The sequence below is a fragment of the Apteryx rowi genome, unplaced genomic scaffold, assembly GCF_003343035.1.
Source record: "Apteryx rowi isolate R43461 unplaced genomic scaffold, aptRow1 scaffold_22, whole genome shotgun sequence".
NCBI lineage: Eukaryota > Metazoa > Chordata > Aves > Apterygiformes > Apterygidae > Apteryx > Apteryx rowi.
In genome coordinates, this window is record NW_020448530.1 from 2,501,281 (window position 1) to 2,516,093 (window position 14,813).

At 42.5% G+C, this 14,813-nt stretch overlaps 1 long non-coding RNA gene across 12 annotated transcripts in view; it reads right to left on the minus strand.

Moving 5' to 3' along the window:
• Nucleotides 1-14,813, minus strand: part of LOC112965536 — a 107,355-nt gene that overhangs the window by 36,402 nt on the left and 56,140 nt on the right. For 8 of the 12 annotated variants that reach the window (XR_003253317.1, XR_003253316.1, XR_003253312.1 and 5 more), the window contains 3 exons: nt 11,716-11,830; nt 8,591-8,748; nt 6,442-6,550 (listed from right to left, as the gene is read on the minus strand). This is a non-coding gene — a long non-coding RNA (uncharacterized LOC112965536). Of the gene's footprint in view, nt 1-2,325; nt 5,663-6,441; nt 6,551-6,998; nt 7,214-8,590; nt 8,749-11,715; nt 11,831-14,813 lie in introns of those variants that run through there. The other 4 variants (XR_003253321.1, XR_003253310.1, XR_003253309.1 and 1 more) reach the window with 3 other exon arrangements.

The window sequence follows — 14,813 nt, forward strand, 5'->3', positions numbered from 1 at the left end:
AAATACACTAAAGTTACCCAAGGTTTGCATCACCGTTCTACCCTTTGGATAGTCCATGACAGTTGTTGCATTCTTTGTGTAATGCGGGTTCTTCTCCAGAAAAGGTTGACAACATTAGCACCAGTGCTGTCACCCTCTTACAGAGTCCGAAAAGGCCTCACTACAGAAGTGGATCTGGAAACAGCCTGCTTTGCTGCATCTTTTAGATGTCTAGGACCAACTTTTCTTTGGATACCAAGAGCAGACTCTGAGCTGTGTCTACTCACCCCAGGCCACCTGGCAAAGCACTGAGGAAAGGAGGTTGCAGATGTTCCACCTCTCCACAGTCTGAGACCTTCTGTCTGCTTAGGGAGCAAATCAGACTCACAGAAGGATAAATTTAGCTGTATATATGGCTTATATGACTAAAATAACTGTACACATGTATAAATGAGAAAGAGAGAGGAAGAGAGGCATGTGCATGTATACGCGCACACATAGCAGGATGATTTCTTTCCCTGGGGCACTCTGACTGCTGATTAATTACTAAATAAATAAGAGCTGTCCTCTTTAGTGATTCATATTTTCACATTAGCAAGCCGTAATCTAGTCTGAGTCTCCCCAAGGGTCCTACATCAGCACTGGACTACTCACATTCGCTCAGACTGCAGAGACTCTTTAGTACTCTCTGCACAAGGGCTCAGAAATATGCTGAACTGAAGGGAACAGTGAGATTTTCAACAGTTTTTATATTGGGAAGTCCAGCATGAGTATAAAATAGTGGCATTTGCTTCTAGTTGGTAGAGCAAACTGCTTAGCCATATCTTCAGTTGACAGAAATCTGTGCAGCTTCGCTGATTTCTAATCAGTTGACTTCAAATGGGCTACGTAGATCCAGGTGGAGGTGCGATATTTCAGAATGACAAGTAAAAATGACTGTTTATTTAGATTTGCCTTACAGACAGCATAATCAGAAACCAGTCTTTTTCCCACCACGTATCTACATGCCACCCAACTCCAACCTTTGTGAGCAGCTACATCCTGACAAAGCAGCCATAGCGCCCAATGGCACTCAGAAGAGGACAGTGGCAGAAGTGACCCAGCAGTGAAGTGTAGACCCCTTCCTAGCGAAATGGAGGCCAGTGAGACCCACTTTTGCTTCTATGTTTTGCACGTGACAGTTGCTCAGTGACTATCTGGTAGAATACAGATCCTTCTGTGTTAAATCAGTAGACCCAATGCAGTTCACATGAAAAGTCTGACCAAAAAGTACAGGATGTTGGCTGCGGCTTTTCGTTTTTGACTGGAATCCTTCAGACTGGCAACTGTCAATGGCTGGGCTGAGTGCAGGTGTTTTTCCACTTCTGGCTGTGATTTTTTCCCATGGAGAATGATGGCCAGACTTCCACTGGCTTCCCTGGAAGCAAGGTCAGATCTGAATGGTGCATGGGGGTGCAAAGGGAGACTACGCAGCCAAGAAACTTTCTGTCCTCCAGCTCTTAATGTTTCCTCTGTCTGTCAAGCCCTTTAAACTAGCCTAACTCTTTGGAAATTACAGCATCTCATTTTGCTGCCAATTGGGAAATCTGCTTCATTGCATGAGCTGGCATAAAAGAAAACACACCTTTGGAGGGGAAGAGTATTTTTGTCTCATTATCACAAAGATGACAGCCAGTACAGTATGTGACTCTTATTTACATTTCAAAATGGGCRCAAATACTGTTTTTCAAATAGGCATGGTGTGTTGAGGACAAGGAAACTAATTTCATCATTTATTGTTGAAGTGCAATAACAGACCTGGTTAGACACTGGGCAAGGTTGTGCAGTATTTCACCTAGGACTCCCCATCAAGGGTCCTATATCCATAAGGCAGTACAAGCTCACTACACCTACATTTTTGTCCAGGTTGAACACCTACATGGATATCAACTAAAGGGCTCTGACTTGTATCACCCACCCAAGGCCAGCATTTCTCCCCGATTAGTGTTTCCCCATCAGCGTTACTAATGCAGGCACATCAGCAGAGCTAGTTGCTACAGTTCTGTTCTGTGGCCTGGAGGCCCCTTAACATCCCTGAATTAAAGCCCTCTAGGCAATAAAATAGTTGGGCCCTAAGGGATTTCTTAGAAATGTGCTGTGAATGAGCAAACAGAAAAAAAATTAATGCTGTGTTGATCATCTTGGCTCTAAGACCACCTTTCTTTGATTTACTAAGAATTAGTATGCACTAATGGGAAGCTGAACCAGCTTTTAAAAAGTCTCTGTAACATGATTTGTTTTTATATATATATATATATATATATATATTTATTTATTTATATACAGTTAACATTTTCAAGCCCCAAGTCTCTTCATGACCATTGACTCTTCAGTCAGTAGGTATCCCAGGAAGGGGATGAACTGTTTTAGATACACTTATGGCACATTTTCCTCACTGTCCAGGTTAGAAAAATATGGGCTTAGCATTCCATTCTAAGGGAGCAAGCTAACTTATGTAGCATAGTTGCCACATGCTGCCCTGTAAGTAGAACAGAATTACAGCACAGATATTTGGACATTAATAAAACATCCTCTCCCAGGACAAGAGCTGCCTGAATAGAGAAGATCACATTATAGTAAAGTCACATTATGTAGTTCCATAGGTGGGGAAAAAAGACAAGAAGAACCAGCTGTCTAGCTTAAGTTCATCCAGCCTTGGCTTAGGTGTCAAACTGAGGCTAAATTGCTGCTTCTTGAATAGTGTCGCAATAGCTGGTACAGTACAGGGATACCCTGAATGAGGGCTGAGCTGGAGAGAAGACACACTTGGCACAAGGCAGCTGGCTGGTGCTTTGGCATGCTTAACTCTACTGCAGAAGACTCCTTGTAGCCTTATATCTTAACTTGATTGGGACACACACACAAACAGTAAGTCTGAGCAACGGAAAGCCTTCTTCTCCCTCTACGCATTAGTTCAGCTCACTGAGATCTGAATCACAGATTCTTCTCTACCTCCACTTATTATAAAGAGAGCCTATGGCAAATTCATTCCTAACTCACATATCAGCAAGGTGCCTGTGTTTTTATGGGCATATTTACGAGATGAAGCTATATTTGGATTTTAGCCATGAAACAGCTAAGGACAGAACCTCTTATGTGGATCAGCCATACTGGCAAAGTGTATATATTCCAAAATACCTGTCGTTGTTGTTCTGAAGAAACTACTAATTCAATAACTAGTAGAGTCCTCATCACGCCAAGTTTCAGTTTTAAAAGGGAATTGAAAAATATTTTTCCAAATAGAAACCTCCAAACACACAGCCTAGTCTGACACTTGCTGAAATCAACTGCAGAACTTACAGGTTACTTTCTGGGAAGCTAAATGAGGCCCATAAACTGCTAAGCACAGCAGAGAGCTCCTAGGACACAGGTTCAGTTCAATCATTTCTCTTCCTTGGTTGCCTCCTCCAAGGGCTGCTAAGCTCAGAGAAGCCTTTAACACACTGACACCTCTGAATGTACATTCCTGCTTAACTTGCCAAGCTGCTGCTCCATATCCTTTGGTCCAGTGAAGATAATTTAAGAAACCTAAAGGAAATGGCAGAGAGGTTCAGCACCCCGAGGACACCAATAGGCCCTATTTCTATTCAGAAAACACCTTGAGGGGGCTAATTCAGTGGATGGATGGAAGGCAGATGGGAGCCCGGCTCAGTCCTTTCTTAAAAACTAGGAATGGGCTTGATCTTATGATTGACAAATTCACGAGATCTGAACCAACTGCATGCTGCTGGTTTTTATTCTGCTTGTTTATAAACATGAACAGGAAGCACAACAGTAGGCTACTACTGGGCCACGTAGGCGAATAAAGTAGAGGGTGTAAGATTCTCTGGTAACAGTTATCACTATATTAACCAGGTACTCTGTCTGGCCCTGACCTACACTCCCTTACAGCTGCATTATTGGCAAGGGGCAGGAGATAAAATCCATTCCTGCATCCCACAAGGTTATGGGGACAGAGGGCTAAAATAAAATATTCAGCTCAGCCCCCGGGTCTCTGTTCTTTGGCTAATACTAAGAGTACGTTTGAGAATTACTGACTGGACTGCACAGCCTTGAGAGATACCAACACCTCCCATTATACTGTGACCACATTCAAACATTTCCTGCAATTTCTCCGCGTCAGCAGTAAAGTATCTACCCGACACCACCTGAGGTGATTAAATGCGCCTCATAAATGTCAAAATACTTTCCAGTGTAAATCTTCAAAGGTCTGCATGAAACTGCATTTAAAACTGGCTCTTCTCTCTCTTTGCCTTCTGCACCATCAAGAACGGGAAATGGCAGTATACGTTATTGAATTTCAGGCATTTATTTCCACTAATGGTACAGTACAGCACTGGACTATGAGGTCATATCGTGACATATCAAAGGTCATTTTCTAATCAGTTCCTGCACATCTTTCGGTTAGCAGTGACTGGTCAGGTTAAAATGTCCTTCGGCCTCTGCCTGCCTGGAAAGTCTATCTTACTTGCAAAGTCAATTGGAAGTTGTATCTGGAAACCCTTGGATGAGTTAATCTTAGGGTAGTGTTTTCCTACATAGAAATAAGCTAGCTAGGAAAATATTCTACCCTCCATAGGGTCATTCACTCCTACATACAAAATATAACTCATTCTTTTATGGGAACAATTACCTTTAGAAATGTGAATCATTTATGGGTGGTGCCTATAACTTCAGTCCTGAAAACAATTACAAGTGTGAGAAGGCCCTAGTCTGAAATGGGGTAGCGGTATAAAGAAATGAAGCATATCAGATGGCACCCATGGTGCCAGACATACGTTTATCGAGGACAGAAATCTAGCCCCTGCCAGCACTGTCTTGTTCATCCCAAGTGCCCCGTAGTGGTCTGCAGTAGTGACCACACACAACAAGACCCCTTTCCTGCGGTGGTAACTGTGGTCTTGCTATGGCAGTGGTGACAGGCCACCTCAGCCAGCCATTCAGGCAGGGGGAAAGCTTGGGGTGGCTAGAAGTCACGCTTTCCCCTGAACTCTGGGGGCTGGCGTGGGCTGTGCCTTGCAATTGTGCTGAACTCAGTATGGTTTCTCAGGGTGTAATTGTGAAATAACAACCAGTATTTATTCCACTGTGCACATTTTTCTGATCTTCGTGAAATAAGTGTGAGCTGCTCAACCGCTGCACACCGAGCAATTCGTTGTGTCCTATCATCTAGACTAAACCACTCCTCTCTCTATAAAACCTGATTCCTCCTCTTCCTCATCACTCCATGCCCTCACATCCCATACAACCCATCCACTTAAAAAAGACTGCCCTAACTTGTAGGGTTCTTTGAAGTTTTCCAAAGGTGAGTAATTCTGGGCTATTTGATGCCTTTTGCAGAGTAAGTTGCAGGCAGACATCTCTCTTTCCCAGACTAAAGACCAACATTTGTGACTGCCCATTCAAATGTGCTGCAGACCTCCAGGACTGAGGCTGGATGTGTTGGAAAATGCACGCAGGGTGGGAACAAACCCCACAGGCTGAGTTGCAGCTAGAAGCAAACTAAAACCAGTTCACTTCCTATGAAATGTAGACATAACATGGGCTGAGAGAGGAAAAGCTGCAGGAGGGATGTCTTTGCCTTTGACGATAGTCCTGAATGGCGTGTGCTGAAGGGAAGCGACACAGGCAATGGTAGTAGGGTCTGGAAACAGAAGGTTTTCAGGTTTAGCCAAACACAGAAGAGTGAATTGCTTTGCACTTTGCTGCTCTGTGCACCTGCAGAAATGGCCACGGCACCACTACAGTAGCCCAAAAGTTAGCAGCAATAAACCTGAGAAGCACAAGCAGATGTAACTCCACCCCAAGAGAGGGCAGGGAACTCACTTCCACCATCTCCTCCAGGAGTCCCCTTGGCTAAATACTAAAGCTCAGTCCACCATCAGAGTCTCCAGAGTTTTTCAGCAGCCTCAATGTTTGCAATAGCAAATAGCACTAGAAACAGGCATCTCCTTAAACCTGTGATTACTTGTTTAAAGTGGGTTAATTTTATAGGTGTGCCTATACCAAGACCACTTTCCTCTGGGAAACTGTAACGCTGCCTCAGTCACAGAGCATTTGGTGGGTCTGTAGAGAAACCTGCTTTCTATAACCAGAAACTGTAAGGATAGCAAGCTCCACTTTATCACTATCTGCCTAAATATATAAATAATCCAAAATCTGAAGTGTGTGTTGGACAGCACCCTCAGGCTATCATTTTACACCCAGCTGTTATTCTCAGAGGATTCTCAGTAAATCCAGGAATAGACCCAGTCAGGAGTTGGGAACAGACTCAGAGAAGAATGTCACCATATGGCAGGCTTCTGCCTGTTACATAAATATATTGATTAGCTGAACTGTCTTCAGAATATCTCTATTAAGGAAAGAAAACCCAAGAAAAGGTATAAAATTATCAGAAATTTCATCAGAAAGATGAAAGAGTACCTGAACTGGCCATTCATTTTCATCCAAGTATGTTGTTGTCCAAAGGATGACACCGATCACTTCAGAAAACTGGTTAATCCAGTTTAAATGTGAAGCTTGAATGCACTTCCTAAATAAAAATTGAACAAGACAATCATATATTATTGCTATGACAACCCGTATAGCATGTTAGCAACCCAAAAGACAATATTCTTCTTCTTGTAACATTGACACTGGCAAAAAATAATTGATTCTGGAATTTTTAATATACATTTCAGATGGAAAGGACATGATGACATGTTAAAACCCACTATGAAGATAGGAACCCTGGGAGATTTTTTCTTTAAACATTTAGGCAGCTAGAGAGTGGGTTTTGAACTGTGTGCAGCAAAGCTGAGAGGAACTTGCTGTAATACTTGTTCTCCCACTCACTTGCTGGGTGACCTAGAGCAACCCACTTTAACCTCATTGCTTTCAGCCTCTGTCCAAGATCAGCTCAGAGGCAGAGAAGAGAGGTGGAGGCTTGGTCTGGGACCCAGGAAACCACACTGCATCCTGCGTGGTGGCAGGTGACACACCTGTAGCATGGGACTGTATCGGGGGGCTGCGGTGGGCCAGGAGACACGGTCCATGGTGTTAGAGCACAATGCCTTGAGGAAGGTGTCCTCCAGCTCAGCAGGACCCTCACCATGCTCTGAGAGCAGTGCCCACCATGTGCCGGTCAGGCTGCACAGAAGAGATGGCAGCTACCAGAAGCCAACTGCTCAGAGAGTGAGATTCAACAGGCCTGGGACTATAGTCAGGCAAGAAGGAAAGACAGTTTATAATTAAAAAAATAAGATGGACATCAGGCTATTGGGCTGTTCGTTCCCCCACCCTCCACTAACAGAATAGACTTTCTGATTTGTTAGCGTCAGCACTGAGGACACTGTGCAAAACCGTATTCATCCCTCAGTGGTCTGGGCATTTCTAGAAGCAAAGGCAAGACATCTGCAAGATTATAGCCACGTATTGAAATCCATCCTTGGCACAAATCAAACTCCACAGTAAAGCCTTAGCATGGTGCCCAGGAATTTGCTCGCACAGCTTCACACTAACAGCACAAGGATAAATTTTTCCCCATTTTCAATGTGTCTGGATGATTTGTTCAGGCTGTTTCAGACCCTGAGGTAGGATTGGGTCAAGGCTAGTTTTGGGTTTGGCTTGGGCTGGCCTCCCTCTCTGTAAGTACAGACTGAATATCCCAGCATGGCACTAAGGAGCTCTATATTGTGGCTGATACCACGCTCCAGATGAGAGGATAAACTCAGGTTTTCAATTGCTCATGGCTGTAACTTCTGTTTTGCACTTCTGAAAAGACTGAAGCTACTCACCATGAGATCGAGCCAATTTCATAGCTGGGTGACAACTGCAGTCATATAAAGCAGCAAACAAACTCATCCTGAAAAGTTTTCTGTACTGCGTTTTGGGTTCACAATGTTCGCAAAGAAAGTTCTGTTAGTTTAGAGTGCAGTTGGCCGAAATGGAAACATTTTCCAGGGAAGTCAGCCAGTTTTTAAAGGAGGCCAAATCTGTTTCCACATGGAAATTGGCTCATTTTTTAAGTATAGATGAGTTCTGTATAAAAATATATTAAATTCCTTCCCCCACCCACAACTGTATACACTTCCATGCATCTTGATGGGAGAACAGTTATTACATCAGCAACAAGAAAATTTCATTTGAAGAAGTGCAATATTATGTAATTAAAATGACAATCATGTCAGTATGGATATGAGACAGGGAAAAGGGAGAAAAATTCTAGAAAACAAAAATTATCCATTTCAGTCAGCTCTTGGAAATGCTTTTTCAGCCTATCTAAGTTCTCCTGGAAGCTGCACATGAGTACAGATGGCTTCCACTTTCTTGTTCTTTAAAAAATAATCAAAGCTTTATTAACAGGAAAAAATATGTATATAAAACCCATCAGGTATAATGTGATTATTTACAAATAGTATATGGTATATTGACGTTACTTAACAAAAGGCATATTATACAACTTGTACCATTGTAATAGCCCTTGCCCTGAGTACATTTGGATAGCAAGATTGCTCCGAGGAGGAGGTCATAAAGCTCCACACCCTCCTCAAAGACTATCGGGGAAAAAAGAGAAACACTTTTTAATACATACAGTACTGAAGAACGAAGATGTGTCTAAAAGCACATGGCATGTACCAGTGCCTCCCTCTGAAGTGACTGCCATTTGGAATATCGTCGTTTAAGTACTTTGCCTGTTTAGCCTCTTTTGAATAGCTTCATTATAGAACTGGTGGAAATTATCCAATGAAACTGCAAAAAAAATGTTTTGAAAAGAATGTCAGCTTCCAAATTGTCAAAATGCCCCATTTTAACCTTCTCAATGAAAAGAAAGTGTTCTATTTGCTACTAATATTTCTTCCTGAAACCTGTGATTACTAAAATACTCACACACATATATGCTATGGTACATATCCATAAAAATATGCAGCAAATTAATGAAAGTTTGACTCATAAATAAAAGGCTTAGAAATAATCAAAGTGGAAGATTTCAACTGGTCTGCGCTAAGTGCTGGAAGAAGGATTCAAAAGTCTTGGCAATTTACATGGGATGGAAACCCAGGCCTTGCCCTCTTGCGGTCTTACATATCCCAGATCAACAGCATCTTTAGTACAGGAGGTGCTGGTGATGTCCATCATTGATTAGCAGATGTGAGGCCCCATGCCAGATGAGCTCGATATTAAGAGGACGTGTAAGCATGGCACTCATGAGCAGGCTGAGTACCTGGAAGAAAACTGTGCACACATGTAGGAATCAGACAGTTCAGTTGCTGACTCATCTCTTATTGAAAAAGGTCATTGCTTCATTCAGGTATTTGCTAAATATAGAAAATGCTCAAGAAGTGGAACACTTTGATCTTGAAATACTTGCAAGCTTGGCAGTATGAAAGGATGAGGGAAACATTTAAAATGGATTTAGGGAAACAGATGTTTGGCTTCTTCCATTAGTTGCCACTACATCAGTCACTGGCCCAAACTAGTGTTTAGCACAGGTGATTTTTCCACAAAGCTAATCCTGTTTTCATTCAGGGTATTCTTCTTTCAGTAAAAACCCATCTGCTTGCATAGCTTTAGACACCAGCGTAAAGTGTATCTGGTCCAAATGGTCTTTCAGGAGGGTCTCTGCACCAAGGCCTGGGAGAGCTACATGCTGCTTAGTGAGAAATCACAGAGCTGCTCTCAGCTTGAGCTGTCTGAGTCACCAGCTGATGAGAAACTTGACTTTTTGGTCCATTTCTCCTGCTCTTTTTTAAGGAAATTTTAAAAAACAAATACACCCTACAGGCAAGCAAATAAACTTTCTCATTTCATAGACACCCCCTAGCCATGGTTAAATACACCACAAAATCCATTTTCTCATGGATTTTTTTCAATTATTTCCTGCCTGCCTCTTTTTCTTTTTCCATCTGCGTTAGTATCATTTTCTCATTCTGCATGCAGGCTGTGAGCATTTATTTCATCCTCTCCAACATATACAGCAAAAGGCTACCAACTGTTACATGCTCCAGCAGCTGAATCCACAGTCACTTAACAAACAAGAAGCCACACTGAGATGGTTATTGCTAACGGAGGGTCATAGCAACAGTTTTGGTTCATGAAGTTTCAGAGTAAGGGCCCTACTGGAAATGACCTGAACCAGGTCCTCCCATTGAAGCTGGCAGAGTCACCCCAGCCTTAATTTAAAGGCAGAGCACACTGAAACACTCTTTTGTCTGTCCAGGCTGAGTCCCAAATTCACACCTTTCAGCAGGTCCCTGCACCAAAATTTCTCCACAGCCTTTCTTCTCTCCTAGCTGGTAATGCCCAGCAGAAGCAGATGCTTATGGACCAGTCAATAAACGCAGATGATTGCTTGAACCTCTAACTACATGCAGCTGTCCAGGTAGTTATCTACTTATGTACTTACATTGTTCTTGTTAACATCATGTCTCATCAGCTCCCATTCATGAATGGGTTTTAACCTCTACAAAACCCCTGCAAGTTCCTACCACAATAAACCAATAAATAATGTTTAAGTCAACATTTGGTCCTAATTTTCTTATAACTAAGTGCCAGGTTCTTCTGATCATCAAAATAGTTTTTTATCTTGAAAATGCTGCAAAAAATACTGTCAATAAAAGCAGGTCTGTACTGGAAAGTTTACAAGTTCAACAGAAGTAATTCTGCTGCTTAACAAAACTGTGATTGCAAAAGAAGTCAAAACATTTATACTGCCATGAGTGTAATTTAAGGATATTTAGCTTTTGCTAAACATTTCACAGACAAAATGGTGTTCCACCCTGTGTTATTAACTTTTAGGTTGCAAAGTCTAATGAGGGATTTGCAGGAAAGTTGTGTTTCCAAAACTAAAGTTGCATTACAATACTGCAGCTTTACAAAGAGATAAATAATTTCTTAGAGACATTCTCCTGTATTTTTTTTTTTTGAATCTTGTTTATCATAGGAGTTCATTGTAAGACATAACTTGTTTAGCATCAAAATGCAGGGTAAGTGTGCTTACACCATGTAATTCAGTTTCCTGTTATGTACTGTGACTACCAACTAGCTTGTCACTAGACTACAGCAAATAAACCAGTGATAAGATAAAATCTCAGAATCAATCTTTTCATCTCGTAATTTCAGATAACCTAGATTTGGGGTAGTACATTAGGGCAATTCTTTGGGGACCAATACAGAGCCCAGATGTCAGCAAACTAAGTTTATCGAACTTTAATTGGGATGAAAAACATGTGAGGATGTTTTGCTTCTCTCCGGTAGTGAGACCAGTGAACCTCAATCACAGCTGGTATGTGCTTTGCAGAAAATCTGCTATGATCAACCAGAGCTTTTTAAGCAATAGATTTTATGACTTCCTTCAGAAGTGGTGAGGTAGCACTGAAAAGGAATAAAATAATTAATTTGTAATTTGATTACCAGCATGTGACAAATCCTGGGTAGAATGGATATTTGGTTGATGTGCAGCTGTCACAATTTCTGGGTACTTTTGTTTCCATTGTGCACGCCCTGTGTGAGAAAATGTCACCAAATTCCCCAGTGCAATGAACATGTACAAGAATAACAAGAAGGTTAGGAATTACGACAGCAAAAGAAACAAAAGAAAAAAGTGCTTTGCAGAGCTATAAAATCTTATACTTTGGGGATTAATCAAACCACTAATCAATGGGGTTGCTTTTCCTGCAAACAGGTTATGTCATAGCAGACTGCTGCAGTTACTTGTACCTTCCTCTAAAACATCTGGCACTAGCAATGGTGAGGGACAGATACTGGACTACAGGCCTTCATACACCAGGTCAAAAAGACTTCTTCAAAAGCCTACTTCAGGGTTTTAACCAGCCTGCAAGAGCAAAAGATACCATTCAGAAAACTCCAAAACTTAATATTCTAGCAACTGTTTCAGACACAAACCTAACACCAGGAGTAAGAAGTCCTGCTTGGATGCCACTATGCCACAGAGGTGTCTGGCTGGTGGAAACCTCTCATCCACTTGTTTTAGTCCCCTAAAAGCAATGACTCTGTGTGGGCAAATACTTGGCAGAGGCTTAAGTCTCCTCACAGATGACAATCCAGAAGCTGAAACACATTTGAGCTCATCCTCTCAGATGATGAATTCGTTAAAATACTCCTTCCCATTGCCCCAGCTGGTAGCCATGGGCCTGATCCAAGGCCCCTCCAGAGCATAGCTCTTCGTAGTGGCCTTCTTCTCTGGGTCATCTGGGAGCAGTGCCCTCGGAAGTCTCCCCTGGCTTGCCTCAGCTCAGGGAAGAAGTGAAATAGGAGCTGAAAGCTCAGGGCAGACCCGTGGTTTATCTGATCGCTGGCCAATACCTGCTGCTTCAAATGGAAGTGTCATATCCCCAGTGGAGGAGTTACCCAATACCATGGCCGGAGAGGGGAGATATCCTTCCTCTGCCCTTCAGTAAAAGGCTGGTTTGTACTCCAAAAATCAGGGTTTTACGCCTTTCAGGCAAGAGGTTTAATATTCCCAAATTTTGTTTGTGGGCTACGTGAATGTCCAGCTTTTAACCTAGTTCCCCCTTTGCCCTCATTCTTGACAATATCCAGAGTAACTAGTCCCACAAGGTATAACTATGCAAACATTTTTGTCTGAGATTTCTGTCCTATTGCTCCTTGTTTTGGAGAAATAAGGAGGGAATCACATTTGACTGTGAGTCCCCTTGCAGAAGAATGGTCTGCATGGCTATGAAAGACACAGGGAAGGTAAAATAATCTGTCCTTCAAGGTCTGGCCAGTTGATCCAGATAATTGTTTGGATCTCTGCTATCTAATGTCTCGGATGGCTGGGGCAGCGCTAACACAAGCGCTGCAGGAAAGGCTCTGAGCAGTTCCCAAGGCAGGGAATAAAGTCCTGGCTCCCACATGCAAGGCTAAGAGAAAACTCCTGCTTGGCTYGGGGTAGCCCAGCTTTTCACAGCCTCTATTTACAAAAAAAATCACGGAGATCAATAAAACACCTCTCTTTTGAAGTAAATGATGAAATAAAAGTCAGCATTGCGATACATAACTTGAGTCCACTTGTCTTTTAAGATTAGTTTGGCTTTCCTTTGGGAAACTCCCTGTTATGTGATCACCAGCAAAATCAATTGAGACTTCATTACTTACCATTTTGCTATCCTGGGACAGCAAATTCTGCTGTTCAAATGTTTTTTGCTTTACCTCTTGGGTAATATGTGTTATTCTGTGTGTGGCCTTATGGATCGAAATTGAGGGTAAAAGTTACTTCAGGCTAAAGGAGTATATGGCTGATGTATTGCTTCCATTTATTATTTGATCTCATTCTATTGTGTTTCATTATGGTACGCTCAATAGGCCTGTAATCATGGGGAACAAGATAGAAAGGGTAGGGCAAGTATTTTATTTCCTGCCTTGGCTGGTGCTTAATTTTTATTACAGCTTATTTTGAATCACGACTTTTAGATAAAGATCCAGCATGAGGGTTTAGAGATACAGGGTTCTGGGGTTAAACCATCAGTTATTTTTTAGCTGGCTATAAGCAACATAAAGAGTTAATCCACTGTCCATTTTTTATAGCTGAAATATGTTGAGCGTTTGTTTAAAAAAATGGGAAATGATATAGTGGTGCTTGAAAAAATTGTTTTTCCAGCTCTTTTGGTACAACAATTGTTCAATATAAACTTGCATGACACTGTGAGCTTCCTCTTTGCTAATAGCCCAAATGTTCTTTTTCCAGCAGGAAGAAAATGACTGTGACCAGAGTGAGATCACACTGACTCTTGCAGAATGAGGTGTCCGACTGCGGTGCCAAGGCAGGGCTTGACAAAGATTAAAATACACATGGAGCGCAAGCGGAGTTTGGCACGTACAGAGGATGGAGGGAGGGATGTGYATGTTGGGGGGGGCTGTTCTTTTTTAAAGGAAAAGCCACGTATGGTGTGGCCTGTAAGGAAAAAGAGGACATGAGTTAGAAAATGAAATGCAGAATTTTTGCCTATAAAGGAGGAAGGGGTGCACTATGCTACCCACAGTCACCAAGTGCTTGGGCGAAGACATGGGAGTTTGCAGCAAAGTGTCTGACGTGTGAGCAGAAGTTTCCCCCTGTTGATGGTACTGAGAAGGGGGGTGACCTTGAGTGGACACCATGGCAGATGGCCAGGCATGGAGTCAGCATGAGGCATGGGAACCGATGTTCCAATTCCATGCTCCACTCCCAACGACACCACTCTGCCGGAGGGATGGACACCCTCAGATCTGGACACTCTGCGTTGGGCCCTGGGGCTGGTTAAGGCAGAGGCCAGCATACTCTGGCAGCAGGGTCACAAAGACGAGAGGACCAGAATTGCGCTTTAATCAAGGTGTCTCCGCTGACTTCTGGGAATTAAGCCTGAGGAAGTGAAAGAAAATTTTCAGTACAGCCACACTGCTCTTGAAATAATAGAAACCACTTGAGAAGCTGCAGGTTAGGACAGGTCTTTCAGAAGTTTTCAGTAAAATCTTAAACTGCTTCTTGAGGTAGCTTGTTGAAGTGGAGATCTTGCCAGGCTGTTACTCATAAAAAGAGTTGAAAGAACCCAGAAAAAGGTCTTGCCTAGAAAAACATTGCATAAACTCAGGTCATCCAACTTCCTCATAGAAACAACTGCCTGATGGGGGAAGTCCATTACTGTTCTCCCCAGTTGTATCATTTACACACATAACACCATAGATGTGCAGGAAAACAGACAACAGACACAGAACCAGATGGGCCCAGGGGCTTTCTAAGCCCTTTGATTCAGGAATGCAATCACAGACAGAAACATGTCCCCCTTACCGTGAGACTTCACCATCAGGCTCCTACACAG